The 20,951-nt window shown below is 42.4% G+C and overlaps 1 protein-coding gene across 4 annotated transcripts in view; it reads right to left on the minus strand.

Moving 5' to 3' along the window:
* VEPH1 (ventricular zone expressed PH domain containing 1) overlaps positions 1-20,951 on the minus strand; it is a 135,230-nt gene that overhangs the window by 55,204 nt on the left and 59,075 nt on the right. The gene's annotated exons all lie outside the window — the stretch shown is intronic.

Here is a 20,951-nt window from a genome sequence, read left to right on the forward strand (position 1 = left end):
CATGACAGGGGTCGCCATTCAGCATATTACCAAAAATTGGAAAAACTACTCAAATCTTAACTATACATTTTGGTGGAACTCATTATGCCATATTTATAAGATGGAACAAGCTCTTGCTACGCAGAAAGGAACTTACAATAAGTTTATAAAGATCTGGGGCCAATGGAAAAATATTGTAATGAGTAGACATCACTTTTTATGGGAGATTATATTTTACGTATTGGGGGGTGGTATATTTTCCATTGAGAGTTTGTTTTTATTTCTTTAGGTAGGGCGGGAGGGAGGGGATTAATATTTTTATTTAGATGATTTGGAAAGATGTTTAAGTGTTGTATTGAAAGTATAATGATTGTATTTCTGTACACTTATTGTCTGTTTGAAAATGATTCATGAATTTTAATTTCAGTAGAGTGGGGGGTGGGAATATATTATTTTGTTCTTGATGATATGATTAAGATTTTCAAGTGTTACATTGAAATTTAATGGATATATTATTGCACACTTGTTTATGATTTAAAATGAATAAAGAATTTATAAAAAAAAAAAAAAAAAAAGAGAATACATATTTTCAAAACCGCAAGATGTCCAACTTTAAAAAAAAAATGACCCATCTACACACCCTAGCTCTTAGGATGCTTGTCTGTTTTGGCAATTTTCAAAAATCAAGACATCTAAATGTAAAACGCCCAAAACAAACCCATTTGGACATGGGACAGGCCAGCATTTTAATGGACTGGCAACAGAGAAATGCCAGCTGAACAGTGGGGCCCTTAGAGAGCACTGCTGTGAACTTTACATAAAGGGTGCCTCTTAAGGGCTTTGCAGACCGGGCCTTTTTCCCTGTTCCAGCACAGTGAAGGGGAAGGGAGATCGAGTCGTCCCCCTTCACTGCACCGGAGGAGCAACGCGTTCGGCGGTTTGCCCCGCCCCCAGCAGCCACTTAGGCACCTGGCCTGCTTTTCCAGCCCTCTTAAGGGCTTTGCAGACCGGGCCTTTTTCCCTGTTCCAGCACAGTGAAGGGGAAGGGAGATCGAGTCGTCCCCCTTCACTGCACCGGAGGAGCAACGCGATCGGCGGTTTGCCCCGCCCCCAGCAGCCACTTAGGCACCTGGCCTGCTTTTCCAGCCCTCTTAAGGGCTTTGCAGACCGGGCCTTTTTCCCTGTTCCAGCACAGTGAAGGGGAAGGGAGATCGAGTCGTCCCCCTTCACTGCACCGGAGGAGCAACGCGTTCGGCGGTTTGCCCCGCCCCCAGCAGCCACTTAGGCACCTGGCCTGCTTTTCCAGTCCTCTTAAGGGCTTTGCAGACCGGGCCTTTTTCCCTGTTCCAGCACAGTGAAGGGGAAGGGAGATCGAGTCGTCCCCCTTCACTGCACCGGAGGAGCAACGCGATCGGCGGTTTGCCCCGCCCCCAGCAGCCACTTAGGCACCTGGCCTGCTTTTCCAGCCCTCTTAAGGGCTTTGCAGACCGGGCCTTTTTCCCTGTTCCAGCACAGTGAAGGGGAAGGGAGATCGAGTCGTCCCCCTTCACTGCACCGGAGGAGCAACGCGTTCGGCGGTTTGCCCCGCCCCCAGCAGCCACTTAGGCACCTGGCCTGCTTTTCCAGCCCTCCTAAGGGCTTTGCAGACCGGGCCTTTTTCCCTGTTCCAGCACAGTGAAGGGGAAGGGAGATCCCGTGACCAGCGAGGGACAGATCGGGTGAAATCTGGACTGCCCATGGCGCGCAGCCATTTTGCAGGGCCATCTCAGCCGACGGAGATTCGAGGAGAGGAGAGCGTGCGAGCTCCGCTCCGCCCCTCTCCCGTGACCAGCGAGGGACAGATCGGGTGAAATCTGGACTGCCCACGGCGCGCAGCCATTTTGCAGGGCCATCTCAGCCGACGGAGATTCGAGGAGAGGAGAGCGTGCGAGCTCCGCTCCGCCCCTCTCCCGTGACCAGCGAGGGACAGATCGGGTGAAATCTGGACTGCCCACGGCGCGCAGCCATTTTGCAGGGCCATCTCAGCCGACGGAGATTCGAGGAGAGGAGAGCGTGCGAGCTCCGCTCCGCCCCTCTCCCGTGACCAGCGAGGGACAGATCGGGTGAAATTTGGACTGCCCATGGCGCGCAGCCGTTCGGCGCGCCGACGAAGGCGCGCGCCTTAGTGAGCGCCTTCGTGAAGCAGCAGTAGTGAAGCAAACTAGAAACAAGCAGCTCACCAGCTCCCCTAAATAGGATAAAGCAATAGCTAAGAGATAATCCTTTCAATCAGATCACTCACATCGTTTATTTAGCAACCAACACCCCAGCAACCCTACTCACCAACAATGGCAACCCGCCTTCCTAAAACCCTGCTTGTCCTTCTGTTGCTCGCCCTCCTCATATCCAACTGGAAAACAGCAGGCTTCCATACTTACTCCATCCCAATCATTACAACAGACCTCAGGCAAACTCCACCAGCCAGGAAACTCCACTCCTTCAGAACTCTGACACCATGTCCTAATTCTAGCCTAGAAAGCATCCCAACATTCTGGGGTAAACGACCTCCGCCAAAACCCAAGATAAACAGCCATAAACACTTGACACCCCCAAGAATCTTCCTCAACTCAATCAGTTCACAACTCTCCTTCACAAATTTCACACCAATAAAATGTGCTTACATGAACATAAGATCAATCAATCCAAAGGTGGAATTAATCAAAGATTGGCTAATCAAAGATCATCTAGGATGCCTATTCCTAGCTGAAACCTGGATCACTTCAGACTCCGACCCAAGCATAATAGATCTCTGCCCAAAAGGATATAAATTAGAGCTTGTCTGTCGAGAAAACAAACGAGGGGGAGGGTTAGCCATCATAGTAAAAAACAACTTTAACTTAAAAGTCCTAGCCAAGAACTCATCCCCTCACCTGGACCTTCTAGCATGTCAACTCTCCGATAACACTCTCTCTGGAAACCTGACCTGCATTCTATGCTATGTCACACCAGGGAAATGGTCCACATCAAAACAAGAACTCGAAGAATTCATTCTCCAGAATTCACTAACTTCCACCCACAACTTACTCCTCGGAGACTTAAATCTCCATCTAGAAGACCACTCCTCCAAACAAGTAGAGGGAATACTCTCATATCTCGATACCCTATCCTATCAGATACTTAACCCCGAACCCACACACGAAAAAGGCCACCAACTGGACATTGCAGCATTCACGACCCATAATCTTGACACTCAAAACATACACACATCCAACGGTATATGGCACCCCTCCCTCTGGTCAGACCACTACAAATACACTTTCACCATAAACTGGGCTCAAAACAACCACAAACCCGCACCCCAAAAAATCCACATCAACACACGACAGAAAATCAATCCTACTACATTTTGGGAGAAGGTAGATCCAGCATTCGACCAAATCAACCCCAAAGAATTTGTAACTCACTGGCGTACCATTAGCGAAGCTACTTTGAACGAGCTAGCACCAATAAAAACAAAAAACAAAATCTGTAGACCTTCAGACAAATGGTTCGACGCTGAACTTCTCCATTTAAAAAGACAATGCAGACACCTTGAAAGAATATGGAAAAAACAGAAACAAGACCAAACAAAAGTAGCATGGAGAATCCAAATCAAACAATATAACATCAAACTAAAGGAAAAAAGGAAAGCATACTATTCCAAACTAATAGGCACTGAAAACCCAGACTCAAAAATACTCTTCAATATTGTAAGAAAACTCACAGACACCAAACCTTTCCTAGCTACTCAAGGAAACCAATCTCCTTCAGCTCACCAATTAGCAGACTACTTCAAGCACAAAATCACCAATATCAGATCCACATTCAACAATTCATTAACCCTCCTCGATGAGATTATAACAACACCAACAATAGATGAAGCCTTAGTAGCTGACAGAACGTGGACTAACTTCCCCAAAATACAATGGAACGACATGACTCGACTATACAACAAATATAGTAAAACTTCTTGTGACCTAAACAGCTGCCCATCGTACCTGCTAACAACCGCATCCATCAAGTTCAAAGCTAACCTCATGAACTGGCTACAATCCACGCTCACAGATGGTCACTTCCCACCAGAACTAGGCGAGATTATTATCACCCCCATACCGAAAGATCCCAAAGCTCCAAACAATAATCCAGCCAACCACAGACCCATCGCTTCAATCCCATTATATATCAAACTACAAGAAGGTCTTGTAGCACAATACCTCACCAACTACTTAGAAGACCACAACATACTACACCCATCACAATCAGGTTTCAGAAAAAACCACAGCACAGAGACACTACTTGTATCTCTAATGGATATAGCCCACCAACACCTCAGCAAAGGAAACAGGATACTACTTATCCAACTAGATCTTTCAGCAGCTTTCGACCTAGTGGATCACAACATACTACTCCAGATACTAGACGCCATAGGGATCACAGGTTTGGTACTCAACTGGTTCCAAGGCTTTCTAAAAACTAGAACTTATAAAGTAAAGACAAAAGACCACATATCTGACCCTTGGTCAAACCCCTGTGGAGTACCACAAGGATCTCCATTATCACCCATACTTTTCAACCTCTACGTATCCTCACTGGGCACCACTCTAGACTCCCTAAATATAGTCTCATTCAGCTACGCAGACGACATAACAATCCTTCTCCCCTTCAATACCCAAGACCCCAACTCATCAGGACGACTGAAAATAACTCTGGAAACGGTAGAAACATGGATGACCAACCACAAACTGAAACTGAACACGGATAAAACCAAATTCCTGCTGCTAGAAAAAGACAAAGAACCTACCTTAACTGATCTGACGACAAATGCAATCACATACCCAATACAGCCAGCACTCAAAATCCTGGGAGTAACAATAGACAGGAGATGCACAATGCAGACTCATACTAACAAAACCATCCAAAAAGCCTTCTACACCATGCGCAACCTGCGAAAAATAAGAAAATTCTTTGACAAAATTCAATACAGGATCTTAGTCCAATCACTTGTACTAGGACTTGTAGACTACTGCAACAGCCTTTATCTACCCTGCCCCGCTTACATGACCAAACAATTACAGACAGTACAGAACACAGCACTCAGACTTATCTACTCGCTAGGAAAATACGATCACATCACTAATGCCTATCTCGACTCACACTGGCTACCGATACAAGCAAGAACTCAATTCAAACTATACTGTTTATTATTCAAAGCACTAAACGGAACAGCACCTCTCTACCTAAACAGCCGCCTAACCCGAAACCTCTCAACTAGAGTAAGGAGAACCCAGACTCCATTCACCTACCCCTCACTCAAAGGCACAAAACGCAAAAAGCTATATGACAACCTACTTGCTACACAGGCCGCGAAAATTGACCCCACCATATCCAAGCTGCTGACCACAACTACGGACTACAAAGCGTTTCGAAAAGATATAAAAACCATACTATTCAAAAAACACATCCCAATATTATAATCTACCATCATCTTCTCTCCCTTCATATCCTACTGCAACTCACAACCAACTGCAACTTCGTCCCCATAGGCAACATCTAATCTAGCTGCATCGGGCGTAAAGCCAATTCATATCTAGAAACACAGTCTCCCCAAATACCGAAAAAATCAGATATAGCAACCTAGGAACAGACGATTTTTTGGTAACATAAGATTATGCGTTGTAATATTATGTAAAGTAACATAAGGTTATGCGTTGTAATATAACATAAGGTTATGCTTTGTAATATCATGTAATGTAAGTTATGCAATGTACTGGAATAATAAGGTAAAATAACATAAAATAACTCTACGTAAAGTCTTGTAAAGTTATGTAAGATAAATTATGTAAGATAAATTATGTAAACTTAATGCAAGTTATGCAAGCACGGTAAGGATAAATTAAAGTAACACAAAGTAACTCCACGTAAAGTTATGTAAAGTTATGTACGTAAAGTTATGTAAAGTTATGTACGAAAAGTTAAGTAAAGTTAGGTTTGCAAAGTTTGTAAAGTTATACAAATAATTGTATTGTCATCGCCTGGAAATGTCCAGCCATCTTCTAATGTAATCCGCTTAGAACCGCAAGGCACAAGCGGAATAGAAATCACTAATGTAATGTAATGTAATGTACACATATCCCGATAATGTTATTTGTCCTATCAAAGCAAACTTATAATCAATCCACACAAAAACTATCAGTGCGCTAAATTATTATTTTTTCTTTCTTTCAAAACACAATAAGGAAGTTCAGATTTCCACCCAGGTCAATAAACTCAAGGTGGTGTGGTTCTTCATCATTCCCATACAGCATTTTAATGTTTTTAAAAAAATTAGTTTAGATTAGTGTTTCACTCTCTCATACTACGGTTTTCTCTATTTCATTTTTAGAAAACTATTGTAATAAATAAGTTCATAACTTAGCTTTATAGTGAATGATTCCCCATCCCGACGTGTTTCACTTGACTTTATCAAGGTCGGGGGAACTTAAACTAAAGCAAGCTTTACCCATTCAGAACAGCCGCTGGCTTTAGATGACGCCGAGGTTGCGAGTCGATTAGACAGGGAGGATGAGGGTGTTATATACACACGTAGAAGTTAGATATGAACGTATATGCCAGCCATAGAGCTGGTATGAAATCTTGCACCTACATACCAAAGATATCTGCATAACTTATAGTATTCTATAAGGTATGCACTATGTAAGATTATACAGGTATTTACAGGATAGAGCTTAAGTGTAAGAGTATATACATGTGTGTGTACATATATGCAAGTATTTTAAACATAGAATATATATAGAATCCGGGGATAATGTGTGCATACATTTTAGCACCTATGTTTTAGAATACATAGTTCCCTATGGGGTAAAGTGCTAACGTTTACTTGACACATATACATAGAAAACATGATGGCAGATAAAGGCCAAATGGCCCATCCAGTCTGCCCATCCGCAGTAACCATTATCTCTTCTTCTCTCTAAGATCCCACGTGCCTATCCCATGCTTTCTTGAATTCAGGCACAGTCTCTGACTCCACTTCTTTCGGGAGACTGTTCCACGCATCTACCACCCTTTCTGTAAAAAAAAGTATTTCCTTAGATTAATCCTTAGCCTATCACCTCTTAACTTCATCCTATGCCCTCTCATTCCAGAGCTTCCTTCCAAATGAAAGAGACTCGACTCATGCGCATTTATGTCAAGTAGTTATTTAAACGTCTCTATTATATCTCCCCTCTCCTGCCTTTCCTCCAAAGTATACATATTGAGATCTTTAAGTCTGTCTCCATATGCCTTTTAACAAAAACCACACACCATTTTAGTAGCATTCCTCTGGACCGACTCCATTCTTTTTATTTCTTTTTGAAGGTTCCGTCTCCACATGTAAATAATTAGAATGCATCAAATGTAGCTCTGTCCAACTCAAGGGTCTCTCCAGCTTGAAGGCTAGAGCTCAGCCTATGGGCCATGGTGCAGCTCACTTGAGCAGAGATTGATACAGTCAGAAAGAGTAGGCCTGCAGCTAAAATTCATATCCTGTTCCCCCTCAACCTCTTGTTACATTTGGTCCCAGTCCTGCAGCTCCACCCTAAGGAACCAGCTTGGTCCTGAAGAATTCAAAAGGGTTGTTGGGAACCTCACAAGTATTCTAGGCAAATTAACAGTGGAAGTCTACGTGGAGGATTCTGGAGACAAAGCTCTACTGCCTTAATTTTTTACCTGGCCAAGTTGACCTGTATCTTGTCCTTGACTTGTGCATCTGACCTGTATCCTTTGAGAAAGAATGCTGCTGAAATAACCTGAATCTGTTTGAATCTGTGTGCTTCTCTTCTGAATATCAATGAAGTCACTGATATCGCATAGTGTGATGCAGAATTAGACCATGGGGCTCGTTTTCAAAGCACTTGGACTTACAAAGTTTCATAAGTTACTATGGAACCTCATATGTCTAAATGCTTTGAAAATACACCTTCATACCATGAGTATCGGAACCATCTGAACATCTGTATTATGCAGTGAGGACATGAATCATCTGGGTTGCAAGACTAGGAGAGAGTCGATGTGCCATGTGTTTCTGATTAGCTAACAAAAGTGAAGAAAGCAATGCTTTGCTGATCCTGTCATTAAATAAAATCTTGAATCAATTCAGAGGAGAGTTACATTCCATGACCCGTGGTCCTAACCTGACACTTCAAAAGTATTAACACTGATTTGTTAATGGAACCATACATACTTCTGCACCACTAATTTTCCTCAGTGATGCATTCCATATGTTTATCATTCTTTGCATAACAAATACAGCGGGCCTAGTCATTAATTTTAGCCCACACACTACAATCAATTTTATTACTCGATTCACTGAGAGATTGATATTCAAAATATAGCTAAAGGCTGGTTTTTACGGCCCTGATTCTAGAAACGATGCCTAACTCGTAGGTGCTATTGAACGCAATTGTCAATCATCCGCTAGGCGCCGTTTATAGAATTGCATCTAGCCGCGGCTATGCAGTCTCCGGTAGGTATTGAAACCTTAGGTGCACTCCCATTTAGGCCAGGGTTTTGTTGGTCTAAATGAGTGTGCCAGAGTTAAGTGCCTACTGGCGCCTAAATCAAATCATGCCCCAAATCTGCCCCTAACCATACCAGGCCTCGGGGTAGACGCCTGCCAGATAGTTAATTTTTTGAATCGTTTTTTGGTTTTTAATGGCTCTTCAATTTTCAGCGCTGATTAATCCTAATTGAATAATTAAGCTAGGCGCTCAGCGAGGAGCGCCAATCTAGGTGCCTAATGTTAGGCATCTTTTATAGAATCAGGGCCTAAATGCATAAAACTAGCTAGTGAAATTCTCTCTTTTATTTATTTATTTAAAAAAATGTATTGACCGCCCAAGTCAGGGGGGGTCAAATGTCGGTCCTCGAGGGCCACAATCCAGTCGGGTTTTCAGGATTTCCCCAATGAATATGCATGAGATCTATGTGCATGCACTGCATTTTCATTGGGGAAATGCTGAAAACCCGACTGGATTGCGGCTCTCCAGGACCGACATTTGACACCCCTGGCCTAAGTCTAAGCGGTTTACACAGGAATATACATAATATTGACACAAACAACATATTGCTCAGGTGTATCAACAACACTAATTCTTTACACTTCTCCTTAACTTAGTACAAAATTACTGTATCAGAATTAATGACCTCCAATTCTTTGAAGTTCTCATACTCTTGTTATAACAAGATTATCATATCAAAATCAATGTCATCCCTCATGTATTACAAGAAAGCATCTACAAATAACTGAGTTTTCAACAGTCTCGTGAAGGTCAGACGATCCATTTTCAGTCTCAATGTCCCAGGATGAGAATTCCATAGTTTCACTGCAGCTTTTGGCCTTGCATAGTGAACTCTATCCTCCTTGTCAGTAATCAGTTTCATCCCTCCCTCAGACCTTAGCCTTCTACCCGGTTGATAAATTTTCCAAAGACTTTGAAAATACAATGGGACAGATCAATATAGAACTTGGTGAAAGCACCTTGTAATATATCTGCTGTTGTAGTGAGAGCCAGTGCAATTGTTTCAAAACTGGTGTGATATGTGCCGTCTAGGGTATACCAGCAATCAACCCAGCGGCAGAGTTTGTGTCACACATTCCAGTACATTTACAATGTGACTGGCTACTGTGATCTTCAATACCAACTGGCTATATTTTGTGGACAGCCATGTCTACACAAATGGTTGACCTAAATCTATTCAAACCCAAAGAAGAAGAATGGATCTTCACAATCGGCAAAACACAAAAAGCCACAGTGAAGATGACAGATGGAGCTTACATACCATTTTGGCTCCTGGGCAGTCATGAACTGAGGGAATTTTGAAGACAGAAGCGTCAAGGGGAGTTTGTAGCCTTTCAGTAAATGAGCTGATTTATCCCCACAGCAATACTGTATCACTATGGACATAGAAGAGTTTGGTGTGTGTTTCTATAGTGACGTCCTATCATGGTGAAATGTACTGGGGGCTCCTGTGCCAAGGCTTTGATCGTTCGTTCTCTGTGCACTGTGGGTGTAGAAATTTATTTCGGAGGCAATCTTCCAGCTTGGTAAAGATAAACATGAGCTCAGCTCCAGTTTAAGCACAGTCTGGTTTTTCTAAACAACAGCTGCAGCAGATGGAAGCAGAACCATGCCTGTGTTGCATGACCCTAAGCTATGTGAAAAAGGCTACGACGAATGTGGAGTTTATAAAAGCAAAACAGAACTGGAACCAATTGAAATTCCAAAGAAAATATTGGAATTCCTAAACACAATACAGCAAGCTTGCTACAGTTTAAAAAAAATACACAAAGCAGTGGCATAACGAGGGCGATGGCTCCCGGGCGGTGGCACCTCTCCCCCCACTCCTTCCCAGCGCCCTCCTGCCATGCGCGCATGCCCCTTCCCTTTTTAACATTCATGGGGCGAGCAGCAACCCCAACCTGCTGCTTGCACCGGCGTCGGCTCTTCCTCTGACATCACTTCCTAGGAGTGAGTCCAGGAAGTGATGTCAGCAGCAGGTTGGGGGTTCTGCTTGTGCTGCGAATATTAAAAAGGTACAGGAAAGGGAAGCAGTGCACGCATGCGGTACTGGGGGTGGGCGGGGAATGAGAGGGGCAGAAGATGGGTGCTGGCGCCCCAACCAAGAGGGCGCCTGGGGTTGACCGCCTTCCTTGCTCCCCCCCCTTCCTACACCACTGACACAAAGTGTTAGATTCAATAAGTGGCCTCCTTCTATCAAGCTGCACTTGAGATTTTTATCATAAGCCGGCGTGGTAAATACTCCAATGCTCAATGAATTCCTGTGAGCATCAGAGCACTTAACCCGCCAGCCTGTGCTCTAAACCTCTAATGTAGAGAGTGGTAGTTTATGAGGTTTTTGCTTAACCTAAACTAAAAAATGCAATGATCCATTATTGAGGCAAAGTGGTCAAAAAAGCTGGGGGTATAGAAAAAAGAGCCTGGCTAGAGAAAGTTGGGGATATGACGGGAGGAAAGACTGGAGTAATGATTGGAACACCTACTGTACCTCCTCCTCCTGCCCATCCACTTCCTCCTCCTCTCCATCATTTGGATTTTCCCTTAATCCTGGAGATTTTCACTTTGGAAATTTAAAATATGCTATGTAGATCAGTGAGCCACAATAGCCCATCAAAATGGCTTCTCTATTCCCAATTCGATTTACTATGCTACTTCAATACATATGGGAGGAAAAGACTCGAGACGCTCAGCATTTAAAAGAAGTGGACATAGAGCTATACAGACCATCGTAAGTCAGAAAAACGAACCATACTAAACATATTTTTCAAAGAATAAGTGCTAACTAGAACGGTATATCTGTGCACAACACTGATTGCAAACAAACACAAAGCAGCAACTTCACTGAAATGGTTGATACTCAACAGAGCCTCTCCATGTCACACTACAGCTTCTTTGGGAGCAGCCACTCAAATTCTAAAAACATTTAAGGGCCTGAAAAAAACCCACTGCTTAGAGTACCCCTCTGTTCTGCTGTGTTCAACTGTCTGTGTGGCTAGTTTGGTAAGAATGCTGGCTGCTTGGACATCCCAATGGCTTGTTTTTGTGCGTATTTCATTTGGACATCTTTGTATTAAAAAATGGCCTAAAAAAGATTGACACACTAAGGGCCAAAATATCTATATAGGTCATTTAAAAAAAAAAAAAAAAAGATAGACATCTTGCAGTTTCAAAAATGGACATTTTCACTAGTGGATTTCTGAATGTCTTTCCCAAAAAGCCTAAACTCAGACGTCCTATCAAAAATGCCCCTACACACATGTAGATATTGACCTGAATATGTAGATCTTAAAATCTGTGTTCCATGGGTAACCCTATAGGATTCCATGAACTTTATACTTACAGTGAGAAAGAAGGGAGAAAGAGCTGGAGTTCCACAGAATTTCCCAATTATGTTGAAATAGGCCAGGGGTAGGTAATTCTGGTCTTCGAGAGCCAGAACCAGGTCAGGTTTTCAGGATATCCACAATGAATATGTATGAGATGGATTTACATGCACTGCCTCCTTGAGATGCAAATCTATCTCATACATATTTATTGTGGGTATCCTGAAAACCTGACCTGGCTCCAACTCTTGAGGACCGGAATTGCCTATCCCTGGAATAGGCTATCAAAGCCACATGCTGTTTCTGCAGCTGAATCATTAAATACTTGATATGGATGGAGTTGTTTTTTTGCCATTGGCAGCCTTTGAAAAGGGTTTGTTAATATGAAATAGATAGCATCAGGGTAGTTGGCTCCTCTGTTCATCTGGCACCTTCGCTTAATAAAGGACCACGTTATTCTTATTATCTAATGTGTGCAGTGAGCTTCCTGTGTATACTTGCTACATCCTGGTGGTGGTTTCAGCTTCTCTTGAGCTGCTTTTCCATATCCTGTTCTGAACAGTTTGATTTTGCCAGAAGCTGTCTGGTCTACATCAGAATTTACACAGCACCTCTAAGTGTTAGCAGGCCACGGCGTATATAGGATAATGGATTCCGGAGAATGGAAGGATCAGGGGCTTGATTCCTTTCTCTCCATTCACCACAGATTTGCGCTTTTGATCCAGTGATATGCTAGACATTCCTTATCAACATTCCTCTCTACTTAGTGTGAAATGTTGTTTTAATAAAATAGTTTGACAAGAGGCTCCCAATTGCTGCCTGGAGCAATTTTCAGCACCTTTGAACACTTATTGTTCTGCATAGCCCCCATTCTGGCTACACCATATAGATCCGGGACTCACTTTAATCCATGGTTAAGTCTCATAAATGCTCTGCAAACCTTGATATGGATTCTGTGATAGAAGGAAGAACTCCATTTCAGGGCCAAAAGCCTATTACAGTTCAAAGAGACAGTAGTCATGTTCCAAACTAAAAGAATTATACCAAAACAGTGTGGTTACAAGCTCAGTTGTAGCTTTCTCACATGCAAGTACAAAATGCCAAAATAGGGTTCAGATCCTTTATTCTATACACTTTTGAGACACGCTCCTTCCCTTTCTTTGGACTTTGGGGTTCCCTTGTACTTCTCCTGAAAGCACTGATTGGAAAGCTTTTTCCGTTCTTCCTTTTCACTTTCTACACTGTTGGGTCTCTCAAGAAGGGCTGCATCAGTGAAATTCCAGAAGTATTACCAGGGTCTTTCCTGAGTGGTCTTCATGAATCCACCAGATACAAGAAGCAGGTTTCCTCCTTCTCCAGCTCTAAAAAAAAAAATTCTCCAGAATAGAAGAATGATCGTATTCTTCCCTTACCAAAAATCTTCTTGAAAGCAAACAAGAGATGAACCCTCCTCCCTCATTGTACACGCGTCCTTAGCAAATGAGACTTGAAACTGGCCTTCCTAGAGCCTAATATTCAAAAAGAGCTGAGTTCCTATATGTATGCTTCTAAATTAGGTTCCTAAATTTGTGTCCTATTTTTGGCCAAACTTAAGAGCCTACATTTTCATATAAAAATTTAGCTTATTTAGGAACTAAAAGTTATGGGGCTCATAATCGAAATAGAAAAACCGGCCTAAATCGGCACTTGGACGATCAGTAACAAAAGACATCCAAGTGCAGATAATCAAACAGGGTTTTAGACATATTTAAAAACGACTTAGGCCTTCACAGTGCTGCTGAACGACCAGAGTTAAAAGGGGTGTTTTAGGAGGAGTGGTGAGGGTGGGATTTGGGCGGGACGTGGGACGTCATAGACTTAGTCGTACTGCATGTATAACCGAAGGTTTTACAACACTGCCTAGACGGAACTTGGACGTTGTGACTTAGGCCATCAAAACCAGGCTTAAGTCCACAAAAGGTATCCAAAGTGACCAGATAAGCACTGCAGACACAAAGTACAGACCCCCACACACAGCCCAAGTGATCATTGATAGCCCCCCCCCATAAAAAACATAACAACTTTACATATCTGCCTCCAGAACATTAGCACCTGGCAGCCTGGCATAGGAAAGCCTAGTAGAGCTGTACAGAGGTTGCTTAAGTGGTCTTGGGGGTGGGTTAGTGAACCATGGAGAGGAGGACCCAGGCCCATAAGCCACTCTAATCACTGCATTCATGGAGAAACATGTGCACCCCCCAAAAAACCCCCAAACCCTTTTGTACTGCCATATAAGTGGCTCCTGCAGCCATAAGGGCTATTGGGGTGGTAGATAGGTGGGTCTAGTAGATTCTGGGGGTGTTGGGGGGGGGGCTCACCATGACCTATAAGGGAGCTGTTGTGAGATGTTTATGTGGCACCCTTTTTGTGAAGTTCACAGCAGTGCCTTGTAAGGTGCCCCACTACTCTGGTGCCATGTCTGGGTGTCCAGTCCCTTACTTTTTTGGCCCCTCCCATACCCAAAAGGTCTTTTTCTAAGCGTTTTTGAGTTGGATGAATCTTTGGTAAAAAATGGGGTATAAAGATGGATGACTTAGCAGCCTGGATGATCAGATGGCTGGACGTACAGTTGGACGAATTTTGGGGAAAAAAATATGCTGGACGTATTTTTTGAAAATGGAGCTTTTCCCGTGTCCAACTTTGGACGACTTGTGAGTTAGGCCAAAACGGACTTAGATGTTTCTTTTGATTATGCCCCTTCACATCTAAAAATTTAGGCCTATCACCATACAGTTTAAACTGAGGTCTTCTGGTATCAAGAGATCAACATAATACCTCCAAATTTCTTTCATTCTTCAGTGTTTAAATCAAGCCCGAGGAGAGGGGGGTGCAGTCGGTACATTGCTCCAGGGCCTATGAAGCTCAAGGGGGCCCAATGAAGACCAAGAAACATCACGAAAACCAACACGTGTCATTGTCTCAAGAAGGAGACATCCTTACAAACTAAAACAAAGAACGGCGTGAGAACGTTCGCGTACAAGATCGCGAAGCGTTGAGTGAGTGTGAAGGCCAGCGTCGGTCTGCATATTCTGTTGACAATTCCTGCCACTACAGAGCGCTCATTCAGCAAGCTAAAGCTGGTAAAAATTTTTCTAAGATCCACTGTCACAAGCGCAACTAGTAGATTTGGCAAGATTCAGTATTGAATCTAACCTAGCAAAACAGATTCATTTTGATTATGTAATTCAGTTTCGCTAGGAAAAAGGCCAAGAAAGCACTTTTGTTTGGCAGACAATAAATGCTATTATAAACGTCTTTTACTAATATAAATATATTCCTTTATTATTACATTTATACCTATACATACTTATCTAAATGTATCAATGTAATCTATGATTGTTAGAAATAAATAATAATATACACACATACATGCGTGTAGAATTTTATATATGGTCCCACACACCTTCTTTGTGCTGGGGCCCAGATTTTCTCTCGGCGGCTCTGGTTAAAACCTATGAAAAGGTAGTATAATTGATCATCATATAAGAAGTATCAGCAGCATCATTTTTTCCTTGGTGTATAAACTCGAATAATATAATCATTAGTCTGAACTAAATGCAAAAACCTCTTGTGATTTCCTGCGGGCCTTGTGTTTGACATGTATGGCCTAGAGAATGACATGGGGGGAATTTTTCCCATCCCTGTGGGAACTCATTTTTCCGTCCCGTCCTGCGAGTTATTTTCCTGTCTCTGTCCCATTCTTGCAAGCTCTGTCCTCATCTGCACAAGCCTCAAACACTTTAAAGTCCTAAGTAGCAACATTCTAGAGCTCAGATTGTGATGTCATAATGCCTCATTCCACCAATGCCTAAGCTCTGTCCTCATCTGCACAAGCCTCAAACCCTTTAAAATCATAAGTAGCAACATTCTAGAGCTCAGAGTGTGATGTCATAATGCCTCATTCCACCAATGCCTAAGCTCCGTCCTCATCTGCACAAGCCTCAAACACCTTAAAATCATAAGTGCTTGAGGCTTGTGCAGTTAAGGCAGAGCTTATAGGAATGGGGCAGGGACAGGGACAGCGACAAAATTCACGGGGGCTGGATGGGGAAATTGAATTTCTGCGGGGACAGGAACAAATTTGTCCCCGTGTCATTCTCTAGTACTGCCAGAGGATTTATGATAAAGTCATTGAGCATGCATTCCTCAACATCCTATCACCCTTTCCAGAGACATATAACCCAAGTATCTGAAAAGAAACCCTCAGCAGCAGAACATGGGTAATGCAAATGGTTGATGAGAGGGTTCCAGGACAGGAAACACTGTCTGCCTTGGGAGTCAAAAGAAAAAGAGCTGATATAAATGATGGTCATGAAAAACAACCAAAGTAACTGGAAGTTTCTATATCTAAATGGTCCCTGCTTTCTCCATATTGAAGATCTTACTTGAGCTACCGTATTTTCACGCATATAACGCGCGCGTTATACACGATTTTACAAACCGTGCATAACCATGCGCGTTATACGTGTGAGCGCGTTTTACAACTTTTTTTTTCCAATCCGATCGGCATCCCCCCTGTGAACCGGCATCCTCCCCCCCGCTCGCGCCCCCCCCTCTCCCCCGCGATCCTACATCCCCTCCAGCACCGCAAAACATCTCTTACCCGATTGGGCACCGGCACCATCACCAATGCACAGGACGTGCCAGTGCCAGTGCCCGAAGATCCTCCCTCGTTGGTTTGGGCTGGGCGGTGCGGTGCGGGAGAGATCCTCCTTCTTCCTGCGCCGGGCTGGACTAGGCTTTGAGCATTTGCGCATGCTCAAAGCCTTCTGGTCTCACTCTCTCCGAGACGCACCGCCCAGCCCAGCCCAGCCCAGCCCAAACCAACGAGGGAGGATCTTCAGGCACTGGCACATCCTGTGCATTGGTGCTGGTGCCGGTGCCCAATCGGGTAAGAGATGTTTTGCGGTGCTGGGGGGGATGTAGGATCGCGGGGGAGGGGGGGTGACGCGAGCGGGGGGGGGGGAGGATGCCGGTTTGCAGGGGGGATGCCGGATCGGACTGAAAAAAAAAAGTTGTAAAACGCGGGTAAGCGAGCGGGGGGGAGGATGCCGGTTCGGAGTAGGCGGGAGGAGGTTTTAGCATGCGCGGTATACGCGTGTGCGCGCTATATTAAATTTTTTTTACATAAATTTGTGTTCCCCGCGCGCTATACCCGTGTGTGCGTTTTACACGGGTGCGCAGTATATGGGTGAAAATACGGTATATGTGAAATCATGCAGCTGACTGAATGGGACAACACGAAAACTCTAAAAGAAAATGCAATTTGGAACACAAAATAGATATGGTGGGAGAGACAAATGGTATGTTTCTCTGAGCCAACAGCCCCAAAGTATTTTAATGCAGTCTGTGGTCAACGTTAGACTCATTTTATAGGGCTTCTTTTCAACCTTGGGGATTAAGCTTTAGGCTTTGTGTCCAAACCAAGTACAATAACTGTCCAAGAATAATAAATTTAACTTCTAAATTTAACCACTAACAGGGCAAAAAATATTTTGGCACAGTTTTATTTTTCTGTGTTTTTTCTTACATAACCCATAATTTGTCTTTCTCAGAGTTTATGAAGGTGATAAGTTTTGGGTTTTGAATGACTTAGAGTAAGATATTTATAGTTTGATGTAGCCGTTTCTGTTTCACATTCCAAAAATTGTTAACATTAGCCAAGAAGCCAAACTGGGCCCAGTAGCTGAAAATGCTTAAACAAATACTATACTCGTATGCTCTTTCAAACAAATCCATTAAAAGCCCCATTAAAATGGACTTTTCTTACACATTGCCTCTTCCTCTCTCTTTCTTTTTGTTTTCTTGTCCATAAAATGGGCCAAATCGTTTTCAAGAATACAACTGCCATTTAAGGCTTTGAGTTTGGACCATATAAGAAAGACGACATGGACTGTTCTGAACATTAAATTTCTCTCTATATTTCTGAAAGTAGAAAGGGAATAACCCATTTGCCTGGCAAATGAAATAAAATGAGTTAAAAGAAGATCAATAAACAGTTGGGCAGAAACCAGTGGTGTGAAGCTGAGAGGGTTAATTTAGAATCCCGGTCCAAAGACTTCCTGGGACAACATATTCAGATTTTTCCTGATGTCTCTAGAGAGACTCAAAAAAGAAGGAAAGAATTTCTACTCCTAAAACCTGGAGTGACTCAAATAGGGGGTATTTTCTTCTTGAGATATCCATGTAAATGTGTGGTTAGATATTTATCATTGAAGTATATTTTTACAGAGCCATCTCAATTGATTAGTTTTCTCTCAGTGAAACGTCTTGAAAAAGGAATAACAGCATCCATGGAAAGTTAGCTCCCTGCACTTTAGTAAGACATGGATTTTCTTCTAATTAATTTGAATTATACCTATTCTACTCTTTAATCTTGGATCCAATAAATATTGAGGACTAGTGTGAGATTAGCTAGATTATTATTATTTTATTTATCTATTTTTATTTTTATTTTTTAATTAAATGGAATTATGATTGTGGTATATCTTAACTTTTGAATCTTAGTTTAGTATATTGTTTGATCTCACTTTACTGTACAAGATGTATATGCTTGGTAATATTGTAAAATTCTATAAATAAATAAATAATAATTAAAAAAAAAAATAAATTTAGAATCCCTATTTGTAATTTCCACATAGACATACCAGCATTTTGCATACGTATGTTGTACATATGTGTAAAAAAACTATTTACACACACAAAAACAGGGGAACAACAAAACCACAAAAAATGCCTAAGAAAAAGAGAATGGAATTGTCCAACAAAGAATGATGTGCACTAAAATAGTGTCCACAAAACTTATCTGTAGATGTACAAATCTTTTATTCTTCCAATCGTGGTACCCGTTTCCGGTTTGGGACGGTTTCATATACTCCTGATGCAGGCCTGTTGGCCGAAACATGTACATGTCGAGTCATTGAATCATTGATTGTACCACAATTGGAAGAATAAAAGATTTGTACATCTACAGATAAGTTTTGTGGACACTATTTTAGTGCACATCATTCTTTGTTGGACAATTCCATTCTCTTTTTCTTAAAAAACTATTTAAACATGGAAATTTGCACTTTCTCAAAGGGGAGGGACTTGGGTGGGATTAAAATCTATACATGTACGGGCCTATATTCAAAAGCAATTTAACTGGCCACAAATAGCTCCTGGCTAGTAAATCTTTTGTTCAGAGCTAACTGCTAATTTTCAGGGACACTTAACCAGTTGGAGATGTTCTGGGGCAGAGTCAGCACTTGGCCAGTAAAATGCCAATATTCAACGCTTAACCAGCCCATTTAATTGCATAAATGAGATTGTGGAAAAATGTGGAAACCATGGACGGTTTAGTGCTGAATATTGGACCTAACCAGCTACGTGGGGCCGCTGAAAAGTTCTCAGCCCAACCAACAAAGTTGGGGCAGTCTCCATCAAAGGCTACGCATGTAGTCCAGTGATTTTTCCACTTTTTTCATTCCATTAGAAAAATACGGAACACAAAAAGTGGAAAATCACCGGACTAAGGGCTCCTTTTACAAAGGTGTGCTAGCGTTTTTAGCACACGCACCGGATTAGCTAGCCGAAAAATTACCACCTGCTTAAAAGGAGGCGGTAGCGGCTAGTGTGCGTGGCAATTTAGCGCACGCTATTCCGCGCATAAGGCCCTATGCCTTACCATTTTGTAAAAGGAGCCCTAAGTGTATAGCCCTCGATGGAGACTGCCCCGACTTTGTTGGTTGGGCTGAGAACTTTTCGGCGGCCCCTTGTATATTAACCAGCCCAGACAGGGCTTGGCATTGAATATCTAAGAATAACGCTAGCAGTGGTCAGCATAACGCTGGGCACCCCATAGTTTCCATCTTAGTAATGAAATGCATGTACAGTAAAACCTTGGATTGCAAGTAACTTGGTTTGCAAGTGTTTTGCAAGACAAGCAAAACATTTTATTAAATTTTAACTTGATATACAAGCAATGTCTTGCAATACAAGTACATACAGTATACACACACCACAACTGAGCTGATGGTTCTTCCCTCTCTGACGCTGCAGGAGTGTAGTGACTGTTCTAAATGAGCAAAGTCTTGCAATACAAGTATATACAGTATACACACATCACAACTGAGCCAATGGTTCTTCCCTCTCTGACGCTGCAGGAGTGTAGTGACTGTTCTAAATGAATGAGATCTTGCAATACGAGTACATACAGTATACACGCGTCACATCATCACAACTGAGCCGATGGTTCTTCTCTCTCTGACGTTGCGGGAGTATAGTGACTGTTCTAAACGAGCAAAGTCTTGCAATATGAGTACATACAGTATACACGCGTCACATCATCACAATTGAGCCGATGGTTCGTCTCTCTATGACGCTGCAGGAGTGCAGTGACTGTTCTAAATGAGCGAGGTCTTGCAATACAAGTACGTATAGTATTTTGCATTAAAGTTTTTGGGTTTTGGAATGAATCGTCTGAGTTTCCATTATTTCCTATGGGGAAATTCACTTTCATATATGAATGCTTTGGATTACAAGCAGGCTTCTGGAATGAATTATGCTCGCAAACCAAGGTTTGACTGTATATGGGGAAAAGGGTTCTCCTGGACATCTCAATTCCAGTCTCTATGTTCTTTTATGTTACTTAAAAAAACAACTCTTAATGACCTCAAAAGCTTGCATTCTTCAATATAAGAAGCCTAATTTTACACACACGCAGCCCCCCCCCCCCAAAAAAAAAAAAAAAGTACTACTGCTCTAGCACAATGCATCTACAAATATGAATACCTATATTCTGTGCTGGGATTTTTATCACAGCTCAGAACCAAGAAGCCAAAAATTGCCTGGGTATATTCGTGTACATTTAAAATATATTCCAATGTCTATGTTTCTAATTTTGAGTTGTAATACCACTATGATCTTTAATTTTCAATCCTCTGTCCTTCTTACTAATGCCACAAAAGTTCACGTTAGGAATTTGCATAAGAACATAAGAATTGCCACTAGTCTGCTCATGTGGCGGCCCTTAGGTCAAAGACCAGTGCCC

This window comes from Geotrypetes seraphini, chromosome 9 (genome assembly GCF_902459505.1).
Source record: "Geotrypetes seraphini chromosome 9, aGeoSer1.1, whole genome shotgun sequence".
NCBI classification, from domain to species: domain Eukaryota; kingdom Metazoa; phylum Chordata; class Amphibia; order Gymnophiona; family Dermophiidae; genus Geotrypetes; species Geotrypetes seraphini.